Source organism: Mustela nivalis, assembly GCF_964662115.1.
Source record: "Mustela nivalis genome assembly, chromosome: 2".
Taxonomy (NCBI): Eukaryota; Metazoa; Chordata; class Mammalia; order Carnivora; family Mustelidae; genus Mustela; species Mustela nivalis.
The window spans coordinates 55,525,275-55,551,503 of NC_139021.1; the positions used below are offsets into that span (position 1 = coordinate 55,525,275).

The 26,229-nt window shown below is 38.5% G+C and overlaps 1 protein-coding gene and 1 long non-coding RNA gene across 10 annotated transcripts in view; one reads left to right on the plus strand and one right to left on the minus strand.

Moving 5' to 3' along the window:
* On the minus strand, positions 1-17,625 carry LOC309859162. Of its 3 annotated transcripts, none has more exons than XR_014308566.1 (4): positions 16,792-17,473; positions 8,342-8,513; positions 5,670-5,843; positions 1-104 (listed from the first exon to the last, which is right to left on the minus strand). It is a non-coding gene; the product is annotated as an uncharacterized lncRNA (long non-coding RNA). The 3 variants fall into 3 exon arrangements; XR_014308567.1 differs by lacking the exons at positions 1-104; positions 16,792-17,473 and adding exons at positions 1,506-1,747; positions 17,542-17,625; XR_014308568.1 differs by lacking the exon at positions 1-104 and adding an exon at positions 1,506-1,747.
* The window catches only part of PEX2 (peroxisomal biogenesis factor 2), a 17,678-nt gene continuing 9,011 nt past the window's right edge, over positions 17,563-26,229 (plus strand). Inside the window, exons 1-4 of one of the 7 annotated variants that reach the window (XM_082719656.1) lie at positions 18,379-18,534; positions 19,834-19,961; positions 20,958-20,988; positions 21,769-21,938. The gene's annotated coding sequence lies outside the window, so the exon portion shown is untranslated. Of the gene's footprint in view, positions 18,535-19,833; positions 19,962-20,957; positions 20,989-21,768; positions 21,939-26,016; positions 26,074-26,229 lie in introns of all 7 variants that reach the window. The other 6 variants (XM_082719657.1, XM_082719655.1, XM_082719658.1 and 3 more) reach the window with 6 other exon arrangements.

Consider the following 26,229-nt stretch of genomic DNA (forward strand, 5'->3'; position numbering starts at 1 on the left):
TTAGTTGACTTCTGTGCAGACATATGTGATTTCTTGATTCTTTTATTCGTGTCACACTTTTGATGCAATCAACCCTCATGTTCTCTTCTCCTTTTCTTCAATTCCTGGGAGAAAATACAATCAATCACTGAGGAAATGTGGTAGGGTAACAGCCCTTTTTCTAATACAATTTTCTTTTTTTATCCTGCTGTTTTAAAAAATATATTTTTGAGAGAGAAAATAAATGAGGTGATTTAGTGGTGATCTTCCTCTCCACACATTTTCAAATTTGGCCTGCCTTGATTTGTCAATTTTGATATTGGAAATTGATAGAAAATGATAAAATTCCTCTTACTCTTATACTAATTTGTTCCTAAGGGGAAAAAAACAGTTACACTTTGTCATATCATCCCATAACTAGAATTCTAAAATAAAAATGGGATTTGAAAGACTAGACAGGTAATCGGTATTTGCTTCAGATGCCAAGTGCCAAGCCCGATAAAGAAAGTGCATTTTATTATGACTTAGCACTCATCAAAAACATACTACATGATGAGGATTATGCCCTTTGGCATAATGACCTTTACCTGGATTATCACAGATATTGTTCCAATAATTCGTAATTCAAATATTGGCCTTAGCCCCATTTTGCAGTACAGGAACTGAGTCTCAGGACTTACATCACTGGCCAAGGTCACACAGCTAGTAAGTTACAGAGCCAGGATTCAAACCAAGGCCACTTGGCTTCATGGTCTGCAATCCTAAATTGTTCCCTCTCTTATCAACTTTAAAACATGGAAAACCACCTATACTCTCTTAGCTTCTGTTTCCTATTCTGTTCTCTAAAGCATGAATAATATCATCTACCCCTTCAGATATTTGGGAAAAATAAGTTGATTAAAAAATGTGTGAAGAATTGAGAGCAGTAAGGCATAGACTTTTATGGATCTAAAGAAATTTTAAAGGCTTTCTCTTTTTAGAGATTAAATTTTCATAAGTGACCTACCCAGATTTTCTTACAACTAAGAACCTTCACTGAATCACACAATTATTTCAGAATCAAGGCTAGAACCCAGCTGCTGCCCAGCCAACGATATTCTTTATCCAGCTAGCTTGAAATGAAACCTGATCATTTCTGTACCTTGAATACTCACTGAGCAGCCATTTGATATAACAGGAAAACAAGCACTTCAAATTGAAAGGATAAGACAAACTGTTACTATTACTAAAACTACTTAGGGAGCCTTCATGCCAAGTGGTAAGGTGAAATACAGGGACAATTTCAGGGATTCTACAAACAGACCAGACCAATGGATGAGATGGGGATAAAGTACTAAAATACATATAATTATTCCCATTCTCCCACTTTCTGAGAAGTAAAGATACTCTGGATAAAGATACTGGTTTGGTTTATCCCAATTGAGGGGGTTGGCAGAAATGCAGAAATGAAGAAACACAGAGGAAGTGAGAGATTTCTTTACATAATGAAACATAAGACATAGATTCTGTTCCTCTTGAATCCATCAGTGCTTTAGCCCAGGTCACCAATGACCCGTGTGGTTCAAGCAAGTAGTCAATTCTCAGGCTACATCCGGCTTGACTTTTCAACAACATTGAGCGCACTTGCTAGTTTCCACCTAGAATCCCTTTTCTTGCTTTTTCTCCTCCTTCCTTGGTTTCTCCTCCTCATTCTCCTCAACTGGATCCTCCTCTTCTCCCTGATTCTTAAACGTTGGAGCGTCCCAGGGCTGGTCCTTGCTCCTCTTTTCTATGTGTTGTCACAGAAATGAAAACAACAACAAAAACATGAGTGAATTTCTAGCAAAGAGAAGCAAGACAAATAGGCAAAAGTGAGGAGCTAACCTAGATAATAAAACAGCTTATAGAAGTTTTGAAAATGCATGAGAGGAAGAATAAAGACATGGAACCCAACAATTTGTCTGAATGTCTAATGAACAGGATTTTCCGCAATATGGTATTTCTAACATTTCAAAATGATCTAGTAACAATATTGCAAGTAGGAGGTGAAGGCTAAAAGGAGTGTGAGAACTAGAAAATGTAAAACAAGAAGGATGAGGGTCCACATGGGATTGTGTGAGCAAATGCCCTACGGCAGAATAAAGAAAAATCTTTCAGGTGGTCAAAATGCCTTGAAGAAAGACATCAAAAGAAGTGGCTCTCCCCTAAATGAAATTACACTTAAGTTACCAGCAGTTGAACCTAGGGGAAGAGAAATGTCTCAAAAAAAATCATGGGTGTGACTATTGGTAAATCAAGTTAAGCAGAATTAAAGATGCAAACTATGTTTTTTTTTGTTTTTTTGTTTTGTTTTGTTTTTTTAAGATTTTATTTATTTATTTATTTGACAGAGAGAAATCACAAGTAGACGGAGAGGCAGGCAGAGAGAGAGGAAGGGAAGCAGGCTCTCTGCTCAGCAGAGAGCCCGATGCGGGACTTGATCCCAGGACCCTGAGATCATGACCTGAGCTGAAGGCAGCGGCTTAACCCACTGAGCCACCCAGGCGCTCCGCAAGCTATATTTTTTATGAAAGTTGTGTTGTCACCAGCCTGGACTCAAAGGGGATTGTGACCATTTGTTACTATGTCCATTGATCTCCTACCATTCAGAAGCCGAAAGCGGAGGCTGAGAAAAATCACTCAGTCCTCAGAGAAGGCATAGCCTCCAATGCCTTCTGCAAGTGCAGTCAAGGAGGATTATGCAGATGGAAGGGGACAGAACTAATAAGGGTCATGAAAAATAGTAGAAAACTGGAAATTAATCATATAACATATCTGTTCTCCCATGGTAGAGGGCTATGTTGGTCTAGTTCCTCTGGATGCAAAGGGAGGATTAAACAGGGAACAATCTTACTAGGGAAAAATCCTATATGAAAAGAGAGAGCAAGATGCAGCTGAGAGAGCCATCAGACCATGATACAAGTATGTCCATGACTGAAGGGGAAAAAGAGAAAACACTGGGAAATGTTCTAGACTGCTAAGCAGTGTAAGCAAAGTCTAACAAAGCCATGAGGGAGTTGGCATTTCCCAGTCAACCCACTCATAATTCAAGCTTGGTCTTTTTCTTCCTTTTTCCATATATGAATATTGTCATTTGTCCCATATGAATGTGAACTGTTTCTGGCCCCCTTTTATAAGTGGAATGAAAAAGAATGCATTTTACAAGTCAATGGTCTTAATTGAACTATTTTAGCAACAACACCATATCTGGCAACGACAGCTTCAATTGGGATTACTACTTGGTTAGGCCTACAGTAGTTGATAGCCATTTTCCTGGATCCATCTGGTCTCTGCAGGGGCCAGACTGGGCAAATAACTTGAGATATAATAGAGACCACCACCCCTGCATCATCTAGGTCTTTAATAGTGACACTAATCTCCACCATTCCCACTGGGATAAAACACTGTTTTGATTTTCTATCTTGGCTGGGAGTTAGAGGGGATTAGTTTTAGAGGTTTCCATTTGGCCTTCCCCATTATAATATCACTTACTCCGCAGGCCAGGGACCCAATGTGGCAGTTAATCTCATTCCAAGTATGTATCGATTCTGATTTGCATTCAGGCCTGGGGAAATGACCATTGGGTCCATGGAACAAGTGGACGCACTGTGAGCTGAATTTTAGTCAGGACTTTATTTACTATTTATTTACTTCATTTGCTATTACCTGGTCCCCATAGCCCCACTCCAACAGGAGACCAGGAGGACCCGTTGGTCTCTGGTTATCAATGTCATCTCAGATCCTGAGCCCAGTAGTCCTCATAAATCCTGTTATTCCCCTTCCCCAGTGTACTCTTACCCAGATAAAAGACTGTTTAATTCTCTTTGGGTAAGGATAGGAGAATTGCCATGGTATACACTTTTCTTGGGGTTGAAGAGCCCTTCCTCTTAGGGACCTAGACACTTGTATAGTCAGTGGGTTCCAGACCTGAAAATGGACTGTCTCTGAGAACTGAGCAAGGGATCTTAGTTTCTTATTGTGCAGGACTATTTTCAGCCTCTTGCTCTTTTATCCTTTTCTCTTTTCTCTTCCCCCACCCTTTTCCTTTCTCCCTCTCTTTCTCTCTTTCTTACTTACTGATGTTAGGCAGCACTATCATTTGCCCTTGGGGACACATGCTTTATTTACCATCTTTCCAACTCCTGGTGACCTTGCCAGATTTTAAAATAATTGTGGTCTGCTGGCTTCTGGTGCCACCACCTGGCCTCTACTACTGATGGGCCCCATAGTACATCAACTCATGAAGTGAGCAGAGCTCTGTGACCAGCTAGCATCATTACTGGCCTATATCTTTCTCACCAGCACATGCCTGATGACTTTGGTGAATGGTATGTCCTCTCCACCCTCCCACGGAACCCAATCTCATGGTGGATTTTCTGGCCTTGCCTAATATACCCACTCCAACATGCCCACCTCTCTAAAGCATTTCTGACCCCTTTCTCTACCATCTTCCAGGCCAACTCAGGCATTCCTAACTTACTGAGAATTGTCCATTATTTTTCTAGGGTTCTAGGAGCCACCACAGTAGCACACTGTCCCATGCCTAGGGTCTTTGCTATAGTGGTCATCCTTATTTCCCAAGAAAGCGCCCCTGACCCCTTGACCATGCACCCTTAAAAAAATCCCATCCCTACTTATTGGTCTGGCAGCCAGGGACAGTGATGAGGGTAAATCTGAACAGGGCACAAGAAGAGGCTTCTGCAGCATCTTCCAGCCTCGCTCAAGTGCCAGCCCTTTCTATGGAAGGGAATGCTGGTCACCTCCACACATCTAGAGGGTTCCGAGGGACCATAAAGTCAGCATCCTCAGGCATATCCAGAGTTCTCTGTACCACTTCTCAGGATCCCCACATGTTCCCTACTAGGCCTTTGAGCTTCCCCTAACAGATCTACCTTGGCTGAGTGTCCAACCCCTCTGTAACTCTCAGAATTAGTTCTCCTCCCAGCCATTTGACTGTACCTGCCTTTAAATACTGAGAAAACCACTCAAGCTCCCTAATTTTCACATTCAGTCATTAACCATTAAAAAATAGCGGGCAAACTTCTGTCGTCCTTATTCTCCACAGCTTCATTTCAATATGGCAGTAGCCAGCCAACTCCACTGTCTTTTTTTTTTCTTTTAAGATTTATTTATGAGAAAGACAGAGAGAGAGAGAGAGAGAGTACACAAATAAATAGGGGTGGGGCAGAGGGAGAGAATCTTCAAGCAAGTGGGGAGCCTGACGCAGTGCTCAGTCTCATGACCCATGAGATCATGACCTGAACTGAAACCAAGAGTCAGAAGCTTAACTGACTGAGCCACTCAGGTGCCTCTCCACTGTCTTTGCAGGCTTGGCTGCCCTGTTTTGGTCATCTGTGGCCATACCTAACCCTCCCATGCCAGTGACTTATATCTTTAGTACAATATTTGGGACATTTGTGGCTGATTAGAAGGATGATTTCAGTTTAGTCCGGTTTCCATCTCATGTAATGGCCCAAAGCAAAGCCAGCTTCATAGGCATGTGACTTATGCAGGGCCTTGCACTCAGAAGGGCTCTTCTCTTTTAACCATGAAAACTCTCAGTTATTTCATATTTGAACTTGTTTTGTACGTAAAGTCCAGTTGGACAGTGGAACACACATGTGAGCAGAGGAGACAAAGTAAAATGCATATCAGCCTGTTTTGTTTCTTACCTCCTAATCTCGATGTGTATTCATGAGGTCCATGAGCACAGGAATTCAAGGATACCACATAATAAGCTGAAGAGACTCAAATCAAGCGCACAGTAAGTGTGCTGTGTCTACAACTGAGTGAGCAAGGACACCAGTAATCCCAAGAGGCTATGCTTTCTATTCCAACCAGAATTCCTTCAAACACAGAGAGAAAACAATGGTGTTTTTAAAAATATGAACAGTCAGGAAACTTTATCATATTCTTTCTTATGTTAGCTCCCTGTATTAGTGAACTACTTTATATTAAAAATGATGACACAGAAGCAAAGAAAAAACAGGGCGACCCACATTTCCTTCTCCTTCAGTCCTTCTTTAGTCACCAATAAATCCGAAGTAGAGCGTATTAGAAAATGTGTGTATGTCAATAGTGATATAAGAACAGTTGAGTTAGTTTTGTGCAGTTTCCACTGTTCTGATACAGAAAAGAAAAGATATTCAGTTATAAGCTACAAGAAAAGCTACAGTTTGGGTGATTTCACATATAAGCCAAATGCTCTTATATTTGCATTTAAAATAGACATTGTGCAATGTAAAGACAAATGGCAAAATCAATGCTAATAATTTAAACCTTAAATTTTCCTTACTTAGAACAACATTAAAGGGCGAATTAAAAATACCATGACAATAGAGACAATGAAGGGAAAACCTTTACATTTTAGTAACTTTAATAATACATTTACCCCCTACTTTTTGAAAAAGAGGCCCCATATTTTCATTTTGAACTGAGCGCTGCAAATCAAGGAGCCAACCTTGGTCACCAGCTAGTTATTTAGCCTCTCCCCACTTCACTTATTTATTATGGAGTCATTAAGTGAAAAGCAGGTTCTGGCTGCAGGTGCTCAAGCCCCCGCATGTGGCTCTCAGCTGATGTGCAGGTTCATCTGCTGGGAGGAAGCATGTCATAGTAATTAAGAACACATATACCAGAGTTGGAGAAACTAGTGCAAATCCTGACCTGTTGCCTTTATGATCAGGGACAATTTACTTAATCTCTGTGCCTCATTTTCTTCATCTGTAAAATGGGATCGTGATTATAACAACGTCTGCTACACTAAGTTGTGGATATTAGGTGATCTAATATATATAACTTTGAATAGTGCCTGGCATACAGACACTACTAATATAAATATTAGCTACTAATATTATTTCACAAAATAGAGGGAAATAACATAACCTTAAGCAGAAATATGAGCCGCTTACACTTCATTATAAATAAGTATTGTGTTAAACATTAGCATTATTTTTAAAAATTATACCTCAGAAATATTTTCCTTCGCTAATATTACTTAAACCTATTTGGATATGGCATAAAATTTTGATAGGTGAGCAGAAATCCATCATGATATCATCATTACCACAAAATGAGCAGTTTCTGGTCATTTTAAGCTTATGGGTAGTGTTCAGGCACGACTTCGGGTAGTCAGCCTGTAGACATGCAGACTACGCTATTGCTACATCGTGTTTAAGCTACAATTGCTTGGGAAGGAGGAGAAATTTATGAAATTTTATTTCCTAAGTTAAATGTTTATTTGGTAATTCACTAATCACTAACCACACAGAAAAAAGAAAAATAATTCACAGCAAAGCTAGCTGAAACAAACTGGCCTTCCTGTATCCTAGAGACTCACCAAAGTTTGGATGTTCCAGAACACACAGATCATACATTATATTGATGTAACACAACTTGGAAGGTTCAGTACTATAGAGAATAGAGCCTGAACTTAGCTACAACTGGGAAGTAATGTTTGTAATTAGAGAGACCTAAGTCCCCATTTCTCTAAACAGCTATGGAACTCTTCCATGTTCCAAATCCCTTTGGAAGTACGTGAATGTAAAGAGGAAACAAGTGCCCAGCCTCAATAATTAAAAATACCACTGCAACATTTATCTTTAAAGAGAGTTTTGCATGCTGGGAAAAGAAAGGTTTCAACCCGATTCTAAGTAAAATAATCTTTAATTTGACAAAGTACTCACAAAAAATATTTTATTAAAAAACCAAAGCATGCCTTTTCCCTTTTAGGTTAATCCCATTCTCCTGCAAAATGTCCTGGGCATTTGATTCTTTTATTGTTGTTCACGTGTTCATTTCTTAGTGCTTTTCTCCTCTCCTAGTATATAAGCACTTTCACATAAGTGTTTTTATCCTTCCACAGTGATTTAGTGTCATACAAGCAGTAAAAATCTCATTTAATTGACTGTCATTGGATTAGTTAAACTTAGTAAGATTTTATAACAAAGATAATTTTTAAATGATAGAATTTGAAAGGAATATAGAAATCAGAGATTTTATACTTTCTTTCTATAATAATGGCTAAAAAGAACACTGTGAAGTTATTAAATCTCCATAAGTTGAATACTATGAAACAAAACACTTAGAGATGGTATAGCAATTTCAGGTCTAACTTGCTTGTCAATTCTCAGGTGCTGCTTTTCTCCTCAGAAGTTTCTGGAATCGAAGTGGATTAAGGCTGTGCCTCTACAACTCTGGATAATGTCAAAGCCTAGCTAAGCACACCACCCTTTGACATTCAGTCACCTCAGGATCTGGGTCTAATCCAAAGTATCTATAGGCAAGTGGCAACTTACTCTTAGAATGGTGTAAATTTAGAACTGGAAAGGTTCTCAAAACTTACCCAGCCCATACTCTTCATTTTCACATGCAGTACAAAGGCCCTCAGGAGTTCTGATATTTTCCCAAGGGCACTCAGCTCAGCAGAGAATGTGAGCACAAGCGATCAGGTCTCCTTAACTCCAGGCCCCTTCTTTTAACCTGACAGCGTTACCTTATCCAACTTTCAGGGGAATCTATGACCCAGAGATAATGAGGAGAAATGTTTAGTTATTAGATCCTTCTAAAATGAGTTACAGGAGAAACAAGGCACTAATTCATAAACTCAAGAGAATCAAGACTTCTGGATGCTTCCCAGGCTGTTCAGAAATCATGTGAAATCCCCATGCACCTATATAAATCTTTATTCTACTTCCTACATTTTGGAGGCACACAAGAATATTGACTGCAGACTAGTCCTGAACCTCTGATGTAATGAGCCAATAGCTCTTGTTTGAAACACCTTATCATGGTTTCCAAGGCTTCTTTTTGAAGAAATTCCCTGCCCCGAAGAGTCACTGCAATCCTCCAGGGTTGGGACCTGGGCTGGGGATGAAGCGATGCCTTGAATGCTGAGGTTGCAAAGTTTAATGGTGTCAGGTTGAATAATTGCCATATTTTTTTTTTCTCCTCCTCTCTAACTTCCTCTGTTATAGCAGTAAGATATACAGTACAAATGCTTAAATACATGTAGAAAAGGGAGAGATTTTATAAGGAAATGACTTCAGGCTTATTCCTCTAGGGCTGGTGCAGAATTTGTCTGCCTGAGAGGTGGAGGGAGTATCCTCCCCTAAATTATGAGATCAAAAATAACAAGAAGAGGAGCCAAATTGGGGTGAGGCTAAGAATTTAGGACTTAGCCTCTCTTATGGATGTAATTATGTTATTGTGGAAAACTTGCAGACATAGAAAAGATAGCTTCAAAAAATACATGGAGACAGCGTAGAGGCCCACATGTTTAAGTGTAGAATTGGCTTAAAACTGCAGTCATACGGAATTGTCCTTTAAAATCCTAATCCATTAAAACAAAAAGAAATCTTAGAGGACATGTCAAACGGATGAGAGATTAAGAAACTGAGGTTTGTGACAGTTAAGAGACTATCCAAAGGTCACACAACTGTCAGACACAAATCAACGTCAGGCCTTTCTATATATTTCATATTTGCAATCACCTGCTTAATACTGTTGTGAAACAAAAGTTCAGCCCCAAAACTTAAGAATCAAAATGTAATCTTCTTGAATCTATGGACTGGAGAATTGTAAGACATGTCAAGGACACAGAGAGACTATGGGAAAAGAGAACACATATTTTCCTTTTGTCATTATTTAATGAGCAGTCCGTTCCTCCATGGCCACTGCTTTTGGCTAGGTATGAGCTATGGAAACATTTTTCCTGGATTCATCTATTCCCTGGAAAGGAAACTCAATCTGGCTTAAGAGAAAAAGTTTCTCTCCAAGTAATGATAAATTGTCTAAATTGAAAGCTCACACCATAAACAAATTTGAACAGTACCGACGTCTCACAAAATTAAATTTCCATCTAGTGAATTTGAATGATGTTTTGAGAAAAAGAGAGGATAATGTTTTCAGCCCTGCTTTATATGACTTTCCTCTGTAGTAGTGTTTTTAAGGTCCACTCCCAGGTAATTGAGAATACAATCATAATGACTTTTTTTATTTCTACATGCCCTACTTTTAGTGAAATACTTAATGTGGTTTGAATGTAACCACTAATAGTATTGTTTTTACAAGGAAATAAAAAGGTTTGCAAATTTTGATACTCATGCCGTTTTAGTTTAAATACAAACTGAACACATCCAAGAAATTTAATCACAAAAAATGTTCCATGTGCATTCCTATTTTTCTTTTGCCTTTCACTGGAACTAAATTTCATATTTTAATACAATCCATATAATCAGTTTCTCCATATTTTGAACTCACTAGTATATTATCTCTACAATAGTTCTGTTGTATAGTTTAAACTAAAATGCAGTTGATTTAAATTACTAGTCAAAAAACTCTAGGATCAACTTTTTATAAAAATTACTCTTAATCTTTTACATAACCAGGCTCCAAATTACCTTTCTAATTTTATCTCTCACTATTCCTCATCCTGCCCCAGCTCTAGACACAGTGAGGTGGTGTTTTTTCATGTCTCATGCTGTTTTGCTCATCTAATATATTCCTTCCTCTAACAGCCACAAGCCTAAATCCTACCCAGCCTTCAGGACTGAGATCAGATGGCTCCCTAACACTTGAGAATTTCCTAATACTCTGATCAGGATTAACCTCACTGCTGGTAAACTCTTGGAGCTCTTGCTTTCTTCCTGCTACACGCATATCCTTTTGCCTTACAACACAGATCTTGAAGGAACAATTTACAAACAGTTCCTGACTTACGATAGTCCAACTTATGATTTTTTTACTTTATGATGATGCAAAAGCAATAAACATTCAGTAGAAACCATACTTTGAGTTTTGAATTCAAATTTCAATAAACTCAATTTCAAATGAATTCAGTGAATTCAATTTCGAATTCAAATTGCAATAAAAAGTACAATCCTTTCTCATGATGCTGGGTAGTGGCAGCAAGCCACAGCTACCAGTCAGCCAAGCAATCATGACGGTAAAGGGTCAACATGTTTTTGACCATTCTATGCCCATCCAACCATTCTGTTATTCACTTCTAATACAGTATTCAATAAATTATATGAGATATCCACACTTCATTATAAAATAGGCTTTGTGTTGGATGATTTTGCCCAACTATGAATGTAAATGTTCTGAACACATTTAAGGCCGGCTAAGAGACACTATGATGTTTGGTAGATTAAGTGTATTAAATGCATCTCTGACTTAAGATAATTTCAACTTACAATGGTTTTATGAGGATAGAACTGTACTGTTTTAAGCTTAGGAAGATCTATATTATGGTGGTTAAGAGTGAAAACTCTAGACTCATACAACCTGGGTTCACATCCTACCAATATGTTGACTAACTGGGGATCTTGGGAATGTCCTTTAACCTCTCCATGCTCTAATTTCATTCTTTATAAGATGAGATAATTATATTACCTATCTCATAGAGTTGATGCAATAACCTAAGATGCTATACATAGAATGATTTGAAAGGTACCTAACATCTAGTAGGTACTCAATAAATGTAAGTTACTATCAATTCTAATTTTATTGCTATCATCATCATTATTTCACTAACAACTGGGAGACCTGCAAAGTTGCCTTATCATGTCTTTTTTTTCCCTCATCTATAACTAAAACAGTATTAATATCTTAGTATTAGTTATCTATTGATGCATAACAAATTACCATAATACTTAATGGCTTAAAAATATTTATTATCTCATAAGTTCTATAGGTCAGGAATCTGACGGGTGGCTTAGCAGTGTTCTCTGGCTCTGGATCTCTCACAAAGCTGCAATCAAGGTGTTCACTGGGGCTGTTCTGATCTCAAGGCTCTATTAGAGAAGGTCCACTTCTAATTTCATGCTTGGTTGTTGGTTGGATTCAGTTTCCCACAAGCTATTGGACCAAAGGCCTTGGTTACTACCTGGCTGTTGGCTGGAGGTTAACCTCAGTTCCTTGAGATGTTAGCCTCTCTATATGGCAACATACCACATTGTAGCTTGACTCATCAAAACAAGCTAGTAAAAGGGAGAGAATGTATAAGCAAGAGGGGTCACGGTCTTCTGTAACCTAATCCCAGAAATAATATCCTACTGCTATTGTCTTGCTCTGTTTTATTGGGATAGTCCACAGGTCCAGTTCACACTGAAAGGTCATAGAATACTGGTGATGGGATCGTTGAGGGTCATCTTTAGGCTGCCTACCACATGTTATAAAGTTGTGAAAACTGAATAGGACTGATGTATGTGAAATTCACTGTAGAGTCCTTAGCTCCTAACAGATACTCAACTATATGAGCTTATTCTCTCATCCTTAATAAAATTCCTTAAAAATAGACACTGATCAGTGAGTCCTATAGTACCGTAACACTATGTTAGGCAGATACTGTTCTCTCCAACCACCAGAGGAATAAATGATGATACTAACACAATTGTTCACATTTTAGTTAATATTGTTTCCATTTTCAGAAAGCACAACCTATGTACCTTTTAGCCATAATTCATTTAACAGTACAAGTGTATGGTAGGCAGAATAATGGTCCCTAAAAATGCCCTTACCTGAACCCCACCCCCCAGGACCCATGAGTAAATTACATGGCAAATAGGACTTTGCAAATGCAATTAAGAACCTTGACATGGGACACTGCCCTAGATTATCTATGTGGACCTAATTCTTATCATAGAAATCTTTAAAAACGGGGAGCCTTCCCTGTCTGTAGTCAGAGAAAGAGGTGTGACTACAGATTTGAAGATGGAGAAAAAGGACCACTAGCCAAGGAATGTGGACACCTCCTAGAAGCTGGAAGAGACAAGAAAATGGATTCAAAACAAGAATATGGATTCTACCCAAGAGTCTCAACAGAGGACTGCAACTCTGCTGACAACTTGATCTTAGCCTAGTGAGATTAGTGTTGGACTTTTGGTCCACAGAACCATAAGATAATAAATGTATGTTATTTTTAAGCCATAAGTTTGTAGTAATTTGTTAAATCATGGCAGATCATAGAAAAATAATACAAAGAGGAAATACGTAACTTACTCACGAGAGGAATCATACACAGTACTCTCTAGATGTCGATGAATATACATGGTCATTGTATAATGTAAGATATTAAAAATCACTGAAGGTTAAAAGTCTCTAAACATCACAATCACAAAACTCTGGGCTATTTTTTTAATCACTGTGTTATAAAGACATTAGCTATCATCAAAAGCAATGAGAATATAAATTATTGTGTTCTCTAGAACACAATACACAAGGACCTCTAGAATATGTAGTATGTCGTAGACACTATTATAGATACTTTAGAAACATTAACTCATTTGATCTGTTAACCCTAAGAGATGCTTACTCTTGCCATTCCTGTTTTACAAAGAAGATATAGGCTTCATTAGCTTGCCCAAGAGTGCATATTGCAATAAGTGGCAGAGTCAGAATTCAAAGCTAGGTACTCTGGCTCCAGAGTCCATGCTTTTAACTACCAGTTATGCTTCTTCTAAAATCATAACCTTATATATTCCCAGTAAGTTGCTTTATATACTGTTTTAGGCTTAAGCAGAATTTTTTTCAATTGTATGTTTTCTAAGTTATTTTTCCTTTTTATCCATTCAACAATTACTAAGCGCCTCCTCTGTCTTGGGCAAAGAGGTAAAAAGAAATGAATAAAACAATGAGCCTCCCCTTCAAGAAATCAGTTTAAGTGACAGAAGACATCCATGTAAATAGATAATGACAAAATAATATAATAAATTCATTCAGGCAAGACCATCTCTTTTTTAGGAGCATGGTGGGGAGCAAATTGGGAGGGAGACAGACTCTCCACTGAACCTGGAGCCCCACCCAGGGCTCAATCCCAGAACCCTGAGATCATGACCTGAGCCAAAGCCAAGAGTCATACACCCAACCTACTGAGCTACTCAGGCTCCCCCCAAACCATCTCTTAATCCCTATCAATGAGTTCATGATTTAGAAGGAAAGACTATTGCTTAAATAAATAATTGTGATACTTAAATGCTACAGTAGAAGCACCTAACTGGTGTTAAGAGACTCTAAAGGAATAGTGTTTGTAGGAACTGGTGTGTGGGGTAGACACTGAAGGGTTTAAATAAAAGAGTAACAGAATAACATGAGTTAGTACTTTAGAAAGATCACTCTGGTGAGCAGAGAAGAGATTAAAACTTAAGGGAGGTAAGGCTGGAGGCCATGGATTTGTCAGGAAATGATTAAAGTGCAGAGATGATGAGAGCTTGAAATAAGGCAATGGCAGCAGAGATTATGAGAAGAGAGGGTGGGATTTGGAGTGGTATTAGATGGCATTGTGGCCAGGGGCCCAGGATACGCCATGGGCCTCCCTCGTGGAATAAAAGCAAAAGAACAGTGACAAGTTAGCAATGATGGCTGTGTAAACACTAGGCTTACAGATGGTGAGAGGGAGTATTTGGATTTTGTGTCCTGCTACCCTTCTACGTCATTTGGACATTAACCGGGCAAGTAGAATCTGAACGAAGTGCTTAATGGTGTACAGTCAGATAACACTAGAAAGTAACAGTGCTAGAAAGATGGATGTTATACTGCAGTGGGGAGAAATCAGTGCCTGAGAAAGGAGATAGCATTGTGGTATACCAAAAGAAAAAATTCAATTAAAAAAATTATTTTAAATTTTAATTATATTTTTAAAATCTAACTTTATGAAGAGACTGAAATTACCTAAAAGAAACATTTCTTTTTTTTACAATTAACTACTGTTTTTAAATGTTGAATTGCCACCAATAATTATAGCTAGCAATGGCTTATTTGTGAAGACACTGTTCTAAGTATTGTACATACAGGGCCTCATTTAATACTCAAATATTATTATTAATTCAGGTTATTGTTGAGTGAAACCCACAGAGATTGAGTAACTTGTTCAGGGTCATCCAGTAACTGGTAAAGGCAGAATTTGAAGCCAGACATTGTGACACCAAATCCTGAACCCGTCACTTCTATCACTAACTGTGTTTAGTAAATACAGACATTCAGAAGTAATTTTTACTATGTTGTAGTAGTCTCTGGAACCAGACTGTGCAGGTTCAAATCCTCATTTCATCACTTAATAGCCATGAGAAGTTAGGTAACAGACTTCCCTACTCTGCAACTGGTAAGAATACTGGTAAGAAATGCTGTATATACCACATGGCCCCAATTAAGATCTGCAGTAGACAGAATAATGGCCCCTAAAAATGCCCATGCCCTTATCTCTGAAACTGTAAATATGCTACCTTACCATGGCAAAAAGAACATTGCAGACATGGTTAAGGTTATGGACCCTGAGATGGAGAGATTATCCACGATTACCTAGGCAGACCCAATCTAATTAGTTTCTTAAAAGACTGCAATTAGAGAGAAAACAACTGAAGAAAAGGTAAGAGAAATCATGAAAGGCTCTCAATCCAGCTGTGCTGGCTTTGAAGAGGAAGAGAGAGGGCCAACACCCAAGAAATATAGATGACTTGTAGAAATTGGGAACATGCCCTCAGCTGATGAGCTGACATGGAACCAATACTACCACAGTAAGGAACTGAATGCCATCAACCTGAATAAACAAACAAACAAAAAAGAATTCTTCCCTATACCCTGTAGAAAGAAACACAGGCCTATGGACGCCTTGATTTTGGCCCAGTGAGATCAGAGTTGGACTTCGGACCACAGAACTGCATGACACTACCCTGGTGTTGTTTTGAGCTGCTAACTCTCTGGTAATTTGTTACAGCAACAGTAGTAAACTAAGATAAGATCTATGTTTAACTTTTTTCTAAAAGACTCAAATATATTGATTTAAGAACTATGTAATATGCTAAAATGGATTTAACTTTTTAAAGTCAGCAATTCTAAACTACGTTAGGGGCATAAATCAATGTCTCCTTTACATTTCTATTATTAAATTCCTTAGACCCTAAAAATTGCTGAAAGGCTAGAAGAAAGTATCATAAATAAGATGCTATTACAATTCTTTTCATCTTTTTCTTTATAGTTAAAGAAATACTCTATTTTTTAAGTTCTCATAATTAATGGATGAATGAATTATACTTTGATTTTTTATTAATATATTTTAAGCCCAAAGCCAAGTCCTAATAAGACTCTTCATTAACACGTTGACAGGAATTTATAAATTCTAGGTTTAAACAATTAACATGTTGCATTTACAGAGGTAAAACACTCAAAGGCCAAATACACTATGCCACGGTTATCTACTTTTTCACTGTCTCTGAATTGGTACTCATTAGCTCCAAAAGAGTAAGGGCCATGCCTGGGTGTTCACCTTAATATCAACACTGCTTAGCAATACCCCTGGGCCCCAGCAGGCTTTTGTTAAATAAAGGAATGAAAAACAAATGTGTTTTTAAATTAAGTATAGAAAATTAGAAGTAAGGTTTCCCTGAAATTTCAGTTTACTAGCTCACTGGAAAACTAAAGAGGTATACTATATCAAGACATTAAATGACAAAAGTTGGAGCTTATTTTAAACATTTTCAACCAAAATCTTAAATGTTCTACATGTTTTACATTTTGAATCAGATTCATTAAACCTAAGTCAAATATCTTGCTAGCTTGGTACATTTATTATTAGTAACACCTATTGTGATGTTCATGTGACATACCTAAGGTTCCATGAATAAGAACTTGGCTTTCTGGAAATGTCCTCTGTATTACTCTTTTGGGGTGTTCTCCCACTTTCATAAAAATTAAATAAAGCAAGTGTATCTGCTGGCCTGCCTGGAAAGTACAACAGGGCTGCCTTCTTTCACAATTACTCAGTGAAAGCCATGGTCTTCTTCAAAAAGACTGTCTTACCCTCCAGAAAAGCACCATTCAACACGTGTAATCCGAACCACATACGTAATTTTAAATTTTCAAAAACGTTCCCATATCAGCGTGTCATCCACATAAAATGAACTAGTTCACATTCTTTCTTTCCCATAACGTATCTGTAGAAATCCAATGTGCGTTTTACTCAGACCTCCATTTGGCCTCCCCCCATTTCAGGCGGCGAGCAACGACCTCATCAGGCACCTGCGGCTCTAGAAAAATCCCCCCTCCCGTGCCTAAGTGAACTACACACCCCAATAACTTGTCTCATTTGTACTGTTGGTTCCTGTGCTGGGAAGTGGTTTTGTTTTGTTTTGTTTGTTTACTAATTCGGGAAACCATCACCATCACCCTTCTTAGGACTGCTTTTTCCCAGATCTCCTTAACGGATGGAAGACAACAAAACTGCGGCCAGAAGTAGGCTAACTTGTACACCTTTGATGTAAAAATGAATGTGATCAGTGTTATGATTCATTAATAAGTGTTCTTTTATCCCTAATGTTTCATCATCTGGCGAACAGAACATGAACTCTGTTCCACAGAAAAATTATTAAAAAAAAAAAAAAAAAAAAACAACTTAAAAAGCTGTCTTGCAATCCTGTTTCTACAGGATACGCTCAGGGACATGGCACAGTCCAGCTGCTGGAGGACTGTGCTCCTGGGGGGAAGACAGCGGGGTGAGGCAGTAACTAAAGCGTTCTCAAGACCTACTACGTGCAGGAAGGCTTGCCTCACCTCTCTCCAAAGCTCGGAGCGAACCGGCCAGCTAACACTACTGTCCGTACTGCCGAATCAGGAGGCAGTGGCAGTTCACGGAGCTACATAGAATTGCCTGGTGAACGCTCAAAAAATACGTTCCCTCGGGCGCCAGTCCTAGAAATTCGGACTTCGTTACCCAGGGGTGGGCGATCTGGCTGTCCGTGCTCTACGCGTTCCCGGGTCATTCTGACGGGCCCTGCTGCGCCCAGCTGCTCACTCCCCCACCGAGCGAGCGCGCCCAGGGCCTCTCGGGCCAAGGCTGTGGAGCCGGACGGCTAACTGGACTAGGCGACCCTCCTTCCTAAACCTGCACGAGTCAGCAAGCTACCCACCCACGCCACGCACGCGCAGCAAAAAGCTCCTGCCCCGAAGCTGCCGCCCGCCTCCCCCGAAGGCTCCTCTCCCCAAAAGGCTATCCCGCTGTGAGCCCTCTCCCAGGGCGAGCCAGAAGCCAGCCGAGGAGCTGCCGAGGCGCCCCACTGCCACTCGGCGGCGCTTGTCCGGCGGCACGCCGCGCTGTCCGAGGGCAGAGAAAACCCTGCCCTCAGAGAGCCCCGACTTCCCCGCGGCCTCTTGACACCGAGGCCTCTTCACGCGCGGCCCCGACCCGGGGCTGACGGGTTCGCGACTGCCCTGCCAATCAGATACGGTTTCCTCAGAGTGGCCAGCCCACCAATCACCGCGCGCCGGTGTCCTGTTCGGCTCTTCGGCTCTTCGGCCTTTCGGCCCTTCGGCCCTTCGGCCCTTCGGTTCTAACGCGATCGCTGTTGCTGGGCCGCGCTCGGAAGCTTAGTTCTCCTTGGTTTAATTTCCCCTTTTTTCTCAGACACTTCCGGGTCCTGCGTCGCTCCGGAAGCCCGCGAGTTCCGGAAGCCTGGGTAATCCAGGTTCTGCTAGGAGAAGCCAAGCTTCCCAGAAAATGTCTCAGAGAAAGTTACGTGGAACGGGGGCGTTTCGCAGACTCCTAAGGTCAGTGTCTGCCCGAGAGAGCCGGAGTGCAAACCTGCGGTCTGCCCTACAGCTGGGAGGGCGTGGAGTTTCGCGACCTTGTCGCTGTCGCCCTTAGCTTGAGTTTGTCTGTTTATGGGCTTCTGTTTTCCTGGAAGAAGCAAAATCAGAGTCTGATCTGGGGAAGGCAATGAAGTAGGCCCGAGCTCCTGAAAATAGTCTCAGAATGGCACCATTAAAAGAAAAAAAAAATCAAAAAACAAAAAAACCACAGCTAGTTTTGAGTTCCTTTGCCTTCCACGAGGTCACTTTCTGCAATACTTCAAAATCTTCTCCGCGCCCTTGTCCGGGGGGAGATTGGCTTTTTAAGAGTGGCTCTAAAAAATTACGCAGTGTCCTGACTACGTAATATCGGATGGCGCATACTTAAAAGTGTTATATTTGGTCCAGAAATTGAGGTCAATGCTTAAGTTTCTATTGAAAGCCTGTGAACTTGGAAGCCGTTTTAATTTTCTTGGGGAAGAAGAGCTGTTGAGAATGGTCTTACATAATTGCTTGCTGTTAGTGTGTTATATATTCAACACTGATTTTTGATAACGGAGAGTGCGGAAATAATTGACATTTTTCTTCTGGTGCTTTCAGTTAAAAGACATGGTTTCTTTCTTTCTTTTCTTAGGTCCCATTTTCCAAAAATACCACATTGAGTGAAAGGGCTTTTCCCGAGACCAAGTTGTTGCATGTCCACATCTAATATATTCTGGTATTCTGCGATCCCCCTTAAGAATTTTTTACCTTAACCATTTCAGGCAGTTACAGGAAGTTTGAGACTTGATCGACACCACAGTTTGCAGTCTAAACGTCTTCCCCTAATGTGTTTTCGTTAGTTAAACCTGAACAAAATAAACTTAGGATGGTCGACTTCTTTTTTTTTTTTTTTTTTCACTTTATCTTCTCTCGGATCTGCCCATATTATCAAATACATGTATCCAGAACTATTAGAGTTCAGTGATTTGAGTCAGAGGGGACTGAAAAGAAGAAAGATAATGGAATTATTTAAGAAGTAAAAAACAAATGCAAAAAACCAAACAACACACACAAAAAAAACCTTTAAAAAAGTACATATATGCTTATTTATTTATTTTATTATTATTTGTTATGTATGTATTTTTTTCCTTAAAAAAAAAAAAAAGATAAAGAAAATGGAAGTAACAGGACATAGTAGAAAGAATACTAAACTAAGTAAAGAACATAGAGTGCTAGTCCTGACTCTGGTTTCCTTTGACCAGCCCTACCTCATGGCCTTATTCTCTTCATTTTTAGGGATTGGGGTAGCATTCAATCTGTGGTTTGAAATCTGTTCTGAAGAAGAATTCCTATATAAATTTCCTGGAACCGCACAGTGGAGAGACAAACCAAACAGACAGCCGTTTTTTACAAGAACAGCTCTTGTATGTGTTCTGTTTGAAACGTGTTTCTGTTAAGAAATTTAAATTCATATCTTAGAGTAGGTGATCTGGGTTTACTTCTAGCATTATGATTCTGTTTCAGAGTACTCATTTGTATCCAATGTGTATTCATTCGATTAGTAACTTTTTTTAATAGTAAAAGATACATTCATCGTTAATTTATTACTAAAAGTCAAAAACAGGTCTATATTGTCTAATTTGTTTAACAAATACAAACTTCAAATTTAATTTTTTGTGATCATAATCATATTTCTTTATTCTTCTCTATTCCTTCTTCCCTGGTATTTTAGCCATAAAATTTTTTGCTTAATTTTGAAGCTTATAATAATCTTTGCAATAGGAAGGGCAGATATTTTTCATTTTACATATTCTGTGACTGAATCTTAAAGATGTTAACAGCCTTGCCCAACATTGCATAGCTAGTAAATTTGCATTTTAAGTCTCAGCCCCATGTTTTTCTAACAGTTTCAGGTAATTTTAAAGTTTCTTTCTCTCTTGCACTCACTGTGCTCAGGTTCCTATGGCATACGGAAAACGTATGCCATATGCACAATCTTTATTTCTGAACGAAAGTTCTGCTCTGAATCACTTGCTCCTTTTTTTTTTCCTCCCTTGATTATCTTGGGCAACTTCAAAACAAATTGGATGTCCCCTTTACCTCCTTCCTGTGAAATGACAGCAGTTTCTAAACATTCCATGTTCCTCTTCAGTTCCTTTGGTATGTGGAAGAAATCTCTGGAGAAGAGCTCTGTACTGCTCCATTTGCCCCCATGTAATCCTGGCACTGCAAATGCCAGTATTGTTATTTCTCTACGTGGAAGTGGAAGCAGGGAAGACGATGTCTAGCACCCTCTGTCCTTCCCATTGTGCAATGTTAATCAACAACTTTTCAGTCTTTTACCATCTATACAATCAAAATGCCCTTTTCTATATTGCACTTTATTCTATTTAATATGTTCTCTTTTTTTTTTTTTTCAGACTTTTCCCTTCTTAACTGCCTGTGAATAAGGTGAGATAAAATTTCATCCATGCTGTCTTGTCTTCTTACTATTAAGACAAAAAAACCCAAGAGCTATCGAGTAATTCCATTTTGATTCTGTATAACTGTTCCCTTCTAGTGTTAAATGAATTGGCATTTCCTCTGTCTTGCATATAGTATGTGTTCATAACAATTAAATGAATGCTCATGCCTCATTTTTTCACCCACATACTCCCTTTGTTCATATTGGGCATTCAGGCTCTTTGAATGGTTTTCTGACCACATGTGTAGAGTCAGGGAGAGAGAATGTACTCTAGATGCATCCCAGGCAACATGGGCAACTTTACCACAGTCCTTTGCTTTATTTCCCCATTTACTGTCCTGGAAGCTTGACTGGCAGTCTGGTCTTTTGAATGATCTTGAGGGAAAAATAATTTGCTTTGAGCTCTGTGGGATTGAATTTGTTCCAGGTTTACCACATATTCTTACTACTTATTAACTTCCCTTGTGTGTTCCACAGTTTCTCTACTATTTACCGGAAATTTACTGATTGTCAGTCCAACCTAAACAGGTTGTTAATCTCCTCACATCTAATTTTTTCTTTTAAAATGGACATGATAGTATTTACTGTGTTATGAGGATTAAATGAGATAAAGAGTGTGAAGAAAACATAATGCCTCACACACAATGATGTATTACATGGTACTTCCTTTTTTCCCATTGCTAATACCTCTGTTCCTTTGTGGATATTTCCATGTTGTCTGTCTGTCTCTGCCTCTGTCTCTCTCTCTCTTTTTTTTTTTTTTTAAGATTTATTTATTTGTCAGAGACAGAGAGAAAGCATACAAGCAAGGGGAGCAGCAGACAGAGGAAGAAGCAGGCTTTTTGCTGAGCAAGATGCTGATGAGATACTCAGATCCCAGAGTCCTGGGATCATGTCTTGAGCTGAAGGCATAGGCTTAACCAACTGAGCTACCCAGGTGTCCCTCCATGTTGTCTTGAATGCCATAAAATATGCAGTTAAACATGTGTGCCAGTAATTTGCAAGTTATTTAAAATTCTCTTCTTAGGTTCTAGAGCACTTTTCTAAATTTATGGAGTACTTAAAGATCTAGTTGCTTCATATATTTCTTGTGGCTTTGTTTGTTCATTCTTGGAGTGTAATTTTTGCTGTAATTCATGTCTATCTCTTAGTGTTTAGACTTTTAAAATAGCCCCATTTGCATGTCCTGTGGTGTCCTTCTAAAGTACTTCTGTTCATCTTTTAGGCCCATCACACCTTGTCAGTCAAGGATACTAGTTCGGAGCATGGCTCTGCCACTTCTAGTTGTGTGATTTATACAAGTCAGCTAATCTCTCTGTGCTTTAGTTTCCTTGTTTTAAAATGTAAATGATAAAAGAACCTCTTTCATAATACTGGTAAGGATCAAATGATTTAATATTTAATTTTGCAAAGGATACTTAGGTATGATAGTCCCTTGTTAGCACTTGATAACTGGTAAGCGGTATACATGTACTTCAGTCATAAACTCATAAATTGGTGGGTATTGTCTTCCAGATGCTTTGCTTTTTTGCTTTTTTTTTTTTTCTATGATTGTGTCTCTGTCTCTCATGTTCCATTCTAATTTCTGCAGTTTCTCTAGCCTTTTTCACACTCAGCATTTTCATTTCTGTAGTTGGAAATGGCTGTTCTTTTTTCTTCCTCTTCCAAGGTTTCCTAAAATAGTTCTTATAAGGATTCTAGATAGGTAGACTTTGCAAAGTTGATTTTTTGAAATTTATATTTGTATCTTTTAACTGCTAGAGAGTATAGTGTGATAAAATGACTTGTCCAAAGTCACACAGCCTGTTGGTGAACCTGGTCTAAGATACAGAACTAATCAGAACCAGTTTAACTCTCTTTCCCCATATTCACTCAAACATCTGCTTTTTATTTTCACAACATGCTTTTTCTCTTAAAGACTCAGAAGTATCAACTTTCTAAAAGAGAAGATTATGAGTGCCATGCTTTTCTCTTAAAAATGTATTTGTAAAGCTTGGCCAGGGTATTGAAAATTCTGTTTTAAGGTTTAAAAAAACCAGAGGGAAACATTGATGTTAGTTTTAGATACTTGAATAAGTGTCTTAAATAAGTAAATGAAATAGGGTACTCAGTTGTTTAAGACTAATTATAATCTTGATGATGGTAGTATTTGATTTGAGTTCCCTTTTTTTTCCAAATTAAAAAATATATCTATATTTCCCATCTGCTAGGACAAGTTACTTATCTTTGTTCATCTTTTTGAGCAATTTATGAGATTTTGAAGTTTATCCTAAAACATTTTATTGTGTACTCACTACCAGTCCCAAAATTCCTGTTTGGGTTTTGATGAGGATTACGTTAAGTATATAGCTAGAAGAAGTCTAGTGTCTACAATAGAACTTTAAAATTTCAACATATCCTATCCATATCCAAAGAGCATAATTTGGATATATAACATTTGATATCTATAAATTATTGAAACTTGCTTTATATTTGATGAAAGAGTAGAACAAAACAGTAGTGACAGGTCATTTAGCAAGCCTGTGGCAGAAGTGGGATTTGAACTTCTGGTTGTTGATTTTTAGGCCTATTCACAGTGCCAGAGGTCACAGTGTCCTAATGGGTCTCAGTCATAGCTTTTTCTCTTTTGCTCATGTTTGAAATGTGTTCTGGGAATCGGTGTCCTGTTAAATCCCTCTTTGATGCATGTCCCATTTATTAGTATTGATTTCAATACAATGGACAGTAAATCTATCTGACTACACAAAGGAAATAAAAAGTAGGGTGTAGGTTCAAAGCTTAAGATCTCCAGTTATAGAACTTTATTCACATAACCTCATAATATGAAACATAAGTTTAAAATTTTTTCAAACCTAAAAGGAAAAAAATTAGTATATTGTCCCATCCATTTTGATTACTTGAACCCTCAGGATAGTGTGGCAGCAGCATTGTCATACTAAAAACTAGTTCATTATTGTGGATCTGAAAAAGGATGGTTTGGCAGTGGGTGCATACATGGGTTTGGTACCTTAGAGGATACTTGGGATCACATGTTTCTGCTGACAAAGTTTACAGGACTGTAAATTTAAATGTAGAGTTTTTGTAGGCAGCATGCATTGACAAATATGCCTAATGGTAATACATCTAGTACTGAGAGTCTTGGAACAGGTCAATAATAATGTGTATATTGATAGCAGCAATGTAGGAGATGTTACTTGGTATTATAGCTAAAAATCCATGTTATCCTCTTAATCATAATTACATTAATATTGACAGGCCCTTGACAATACTCACATTATTATTGATAGATTTCTGTCAATAACATGTTTTAAGTAAAATACATTCATTCATAATTTGTACTATACTCAGTATAAGCTCAGAAATACATTCTGAAAATTCTTCCTTCTTTAGTGTGATTCAGTTGTTTGTTTTGGTTTTGGGATGTGATATAGATGACAAAGTTTTTATTTGGGGTAATGGAAAGCATAAAAGGGAAGGATAAGGACACCTGGGTGATTCAGTCGTTAAGTGTCTGCCTTCGGCTCAGGTCATAATCCCAGGGTCCTAGAATGGAGCCCTACATCGGGCTCCCTGCTCTGCAGGAAGCCTGCTTCTCCCTCTCCCACTGCCCCTGCTTGTGTTCCCTCTCTCGCTGTGTCTCTCTTGTCTCTCTCTGTCAAATAAATAAATAAAATCTTTAAAAAAAAAAAAAAAAGGATGAGCTATTTAAAAATAGGTTTATATATTACTGCTCTTCGTAAACAAATTTCAGGGTTTTTTTTTTCTGAAAGAAAAGCTGTATGACATGTCTAGTGATAAAACGTCAGCAGGGGACCTTCTTAATAGTTTTTAGTGCTAGATCATTTTGTCTTAAACATATTTATGGGATAAGTTAATCAGACTAACCCTATAGATGCTATAATTTGCCTTGACTATCTTTTTCCATATCCTTAATGTAGTAGTATCCTTCACTAAACACATACTGTGTAATGCCAATTACACTTTTAATTATTTTTATGAGTCTCTTTGCATGACTATAAATGTTTCCCTCTGTGTTGGCCCTTTAGAATCTTAAATTAGTGCAATTTGGGAAATGGGGATTGAGAAGGGAAAGGGTTATAGAATTGTGTATTAAAAGAATGAGATTTCATGGCAGAGTAGGAAAAGGTATTGCCTGTTTTTTGACATTCTGGAAAAATCAATTTGAATTAAATCTGATGGTGTTCGTTTCAATTCTGAACAATCCCAGCTTTAAAGAAAAAGATTAGTTTGTATTTTTTTTAACTATTCAAGTTGGAGCCTACTTTTGTGAAACTAGATACTAATCTACAAGAACCTGTAATATGGGGATCACTAAACCTTACTTAAACTAAATTCCTGAAGGTAAGTAGAAATAGACTGGCTTAATGTAGGGTGTGGATGGCAATCAGTGTAACAGAATCAGGAAAGTACTGGTTTACAAAAAAAAAAAAAAAAAGAAGGGGGGGGATTTTTGATCCAAAAATGTGAAGGCGCCATAATCTTTTTGATTTTGATTAGTTCTTAATGAAGCAGTCCATTACTTTAACTCTTTTAGAAAGTTATTAGCACCTTCGTTAAGGGCCTTGTATTGTAGTACATACCCTCTCACCGGTCTTCGGGAGCTTTAGCATTTGTTTTCTTCTTGAACTCTGCTATCAATAGATTCAACTTTTAAAAATATATCTCATTATGTCTCTTCTCCTTAGTGATTGTTCATGCCTGTGAAATCATTCCGGTTTCCCTATAGTGGGCTTTTTGCAGTGGGTTAACTCTTCAGCCAGCCTCTCCTGCTGGCCTGTTTTGCTCAGTCATGGCAGATGACTTGAGTCTTTGCTTCCAGGTAACAGGCACAGCCACAGTGAATGAAGGTTAAATCACTAAGGAGGCAGATCCTTTTGGAACTCACCCCAGTATCTCCCAGATAAACCATGGCCAGGTTTCATGGCTTGCACATATCTGGGGTTTGCACAGCCTGTTCTTGTGTCTTAAATGTCATTTTTTTTCTTTTCTGCCAGGGGAGTTCTGTGATCCTTCATGGTGTCTTCACATTTCAAGATTCATTCTTTGTTTTGGTTAGTCCTGATTATAGTAACGTTCTATTTCTTTAAAAAAGCTTGAATAAAAGGAAGTGAACTGAGAGTTAAGTTTTTGGCTTAAATCCCTGGTACCTAGGAGATTGCTTGGCATTTGGTAAGCACTCAAAAAATATTAGTTAAATTGAGCCATTT